This window comes from Periplaneta americana, chromosome 8 (genome assembly GCF_040183065.1).
Source record: "Periplaneta americana isolate PAMFEO1 chromosome 8, P.americana_PAMFEO1_priV1, whole genome shotgun sequence".
NCBI lineage: Eukaryota > Metazoa > Arthropoda > Insecta > Blattodea > Blattidae > Periplaneta > Periplaneta americana.
This window is the reverse complement of record NC_091124.1, coordinates 179,467,824-179,471,585: the sequence shown is the minus strand read 5'-3', so window position 1 is coordinate 179,471,585 and position 3,762 is coordinate 179,467,824. Positions and strand designations below refer to the sequence as shown.

Sequence of the window (3,762 nt, the reverse complement as noted above, 5' to 3'; positions counted from 1 at the left end):
CTGATATATTCCAATTCTATGCAGGTGTTTAGCCAAACAATCATGGCCTGTTGCCAATCTAAATGCAGCTACGGACGATTTTCGTGGTAAATCGGGAATTAACTGTGGATTTTGATGCAGAGAGTTCCATTTTTTCCCTTGGGATTGTGTTATCAAATTTTGTTTGTTGAATTCTAAGTATGTAGATTTAATAAATCTCTTCACAGAGTGATACGTAGATTTAGTAACAGGTCTGTAAGTAGCAGTGCTGCCCTTCTTCGCTAAAGCATCCGCATTCTCATTTCCCAGTATTCCACAATGGGATGGTATCCATTGGAATACAATTCTTTTATTGAGTGGTATTAATTGAGAGAGCATTTTAGTTATTTCTGCTGTTTGAGATGAAGGTGTGTGTTTAGAGACAATTGATAGAATAGCTGCTTTGGAGTCTGACAATATAACTGCATTCCTAAATTTATTGATGTGGCATAGAAGATTCCTGAGACATTCACTTATTGCAATGATTTTACCATCAAAACTTGTTGTTCCATATCGAAGTCATCTATAAAGTGAGAAGAGACAGCACGTAACACCTGCACTGGCACCTTGTTCTCTGGAGATCAAGGATCCGTCGGTGTATAAATGAAGCCAGTTAATAATTATTGTACTACGGTAGTACTAATCCGACATTTGATGTCTGAGAAAACTAAACAATCCACACTCTGTATTATAGAAACAGACAAAATGCTATTTCCTGAAGAAGTAGAGTTTTGCTTTTTTTTTTGTAGGAAGTAAATTTTTTTTACATAAATAATCAAAAACAGAAACAAAGAAGCTGAAATACTTATATTTATAAGTGTTTGGTAAGTAATTATGTTAACTATTGTACATAATATGCCTTCTTTATCGAGTCCTATACCACAGTGAATCCTCATCAACAATTATTTAATAAAAACGACGTACAATTTTGAGAAATGTTTTATAATAATGACCAGGTCAAGGTTACTTATGTCCCGGCTACTATAGGAACTCGCTAAATTACCTTGAAAATGCCTTGGATTTATAGTATTGATTATTAGAAATTGATGTGATCATTGGGAGAGCTGTGTGATCACCCAACCCGCCCTAAATATATACCTTACTTATATACAAAAATCTTCATACGTGAACGAAGAATACTGTCCTTAATGTGACAGTGGGTTTCAGTGTCGCCAATAGTAATAATACACACTTAATCAAACCTAACCTAACCTCTCTCATAATACTACACACCTAATCAAACCTAACCTAACCTACGATGAAAGAGTAATGGAACGGAGAAAAATTCTCTCCGGTGCCAGGATTTGAACCCGAGTTTTCAGCTCTACGTGCTGATGCTTTATCCACTAAGCCACACCAGATACCACCCCGGCGTCGGATCATCGTATGATGACTCAGAATATCTGCATGAAAATATATGTAATTCGGTACATTAAAATAATATATATGATATGCGTAAATCACTTCGTGATTTAAGACGGCGCTTATTCCGTCGGATCCTGGCCAACTAGTCACTCATAACGAGTGCACCTCAGCACATGTGTGAACTTCGGTCCTACGTTCATAGACATCTATGACGTAATGCAGAGGGCGGCCACTAGAGGGAACCCAAGAGTTGGAACTTAAATCTGAGACGATTCTATCCGACACTGGGGTGGTATCCGGTGTGGCTTAGTGGATAAAGCATCAGCATGTAGAGCTGAAAACCCGGGTTCAAATCCCGGCGCCGGAGAGAATTTTTCTCCGTTCCATTACTCTTTCATCGTATGATGACGCAGAATATCTGCATGGAAATATATGTACTTCGATACATTAAAATAATATATCTAACCTAACCTGTCACATAATACCTAATCTAACCTATCACATAGTAATATTCCTCAAGATTAGTATCATTTCGTTTGCAAATGTTGCCCGCCTCGGTGTACGTGACGAGAACCATCAAGTGGAAGGTGATAGCAAACATTTTTTGTCTCCACTCTTCATAATTACATTTAGTTCGTCGTTAAGCATTTGTTTTGTGAATGAATCAATGTGATAATTCCATAGATACATTGCAGTAAAAATTGAAATGTGTTGTGGTTGTGATAAAAGTGTTTAAAATTTATTTATAGCACCACATTAGCAGTGTTAAAAGTGTGCAATATTCCTTCAGTGGCCGGTGGATACTCTACCTTGATCAAATTACCATAACCACCCTTGATTGGAAATTTCATCTTGTACTATTAGCTTATGGAAAATTGAAATCTTTTTCAGTCAGCAAAACTGTTCTTTTTGAAGACGTGCTGAAAAAGCTATGAAAAGTAGTCCAGACTGTAAGAAATATATGGACCTGTTTAACAGATTCGGAACCATGCAAGCATACAAGGTTTTACTGGTGCCCATAAAAGTCTCATCAACTTTTTAACTCCTCCTCCTTTACTTGTCATTACAGAGGCACCATCATATGTTTGACACACCACTTTTTTTTCGTCCATACCCCAATCACGAAGAATTTAACATGTGACTTCTGACAGTCTTTCAGCTATTTTGTTCTTGAAAACGTAATGGAAACTAGCAAATCTCTCTTCAATTCTGTAATTCACACAATATCTTATTGTGCTCATTTGTCTCTTGTTACCAGTCACAGCTTGAATGGAAAAAAAAGGAGATTCGTTCATGCTTGATTTTTTTCTTTAAGATCACAACTGATAGCCTCAGTCAAGTTATTTTATATACCTGCCAACAATGAAAATGACTTGTAAACAGTTTTATTCTCTCGATGTCTAGAGAAGGCTAATTTCTGCTTATGCACTTAAAAATATCACTGATTTAATGAGTTACTTTAAGATTTGTGGCTGCAAAAAGGTATCTGTCGGATACAGGGGAGAGAGCCATTAATCCTTCCCATTGAAGGCTTTAAGGAACCAACCTGGACAAATATCCAATGTCACATCCCTACCTTCCCGTGGTGCAGCTGTTAGTAAGCATAATTTTACGAGCTGAACTAAAGGGAGGGGCTACTCATCAATTAGCACTGGTCAGCTTGATGAGTTAATGACTGAATTTGGTATAATTTTCCTCTATCCAATACCTAATTCCCTCTTTACCCTTTCCTATCCAGTCCTCTGACTGAACTCTCACTTTCTTCGACCCTGACGGCATTAGAGCATTCGAGGCCTAGGGATTCATTTCCCTTTCCTTCCTCCTCTTTCTACTTTTCTGTTCCTAGTGCTGACCTGCTATGGCACTAAAATCGTCCTCCAGTGGCTTAAGGAGGGAAAGCTGGTGATCAACAAGATCTCCCAGCTAGGTCCAATGGACCCGTCGACCAACAGCAGGTGTGGTCCTCCAGACATTCTGGGGGTTGTGTGTGAATAAAGTAGCCACCAAAACGTTAAAATATGGTGTTCACTTAAATCGGCCAGAACTTGCCGTTTTGTTAAAATGCTCTCACAACTAATATCACTCAATAAACGAATTGTATTCCAATGGATACCATCCCATTGTGGAATCCTGGGAAACGAGAATGCGGATGCTTTAGCAAAGAAGGGCAGCACTGCCACTTACAGACCTGTTACTAAATCTACGTATTACTATGTGAAAAGATTTATTAAATCTACATACTTAGACTTCAACAAACAAAATTTGATAACACAATCCCAGGGAAAAAATGGAACACTCTGCATCAAAATCCACAGTTAATTCCCGATTTACCACGAAAATCATCTGTACCTGCATTTAGATTGGTAACAGGCCATGATT

General features: G+C 38.0%; 1 non-coding gene across 1 annotated transcript; it reads left to right on the top strand.

Annotated features, from left to right (window-relative positions):
• Window positions 1–1,678: 1,678 nt before the first annotated feature.
• TRNAY-GUA (transfer RNA tyrosine (anticodon GUA)) lies at window positions 1,679–1,750 on the top strand. Its single transcript has one exon. It is a non-coding gene; the product is annotated as a tRNA-Tyr (tRNA).
• Window positions 1,751–3,762: the final 2,012 nt, after the last annotated feature.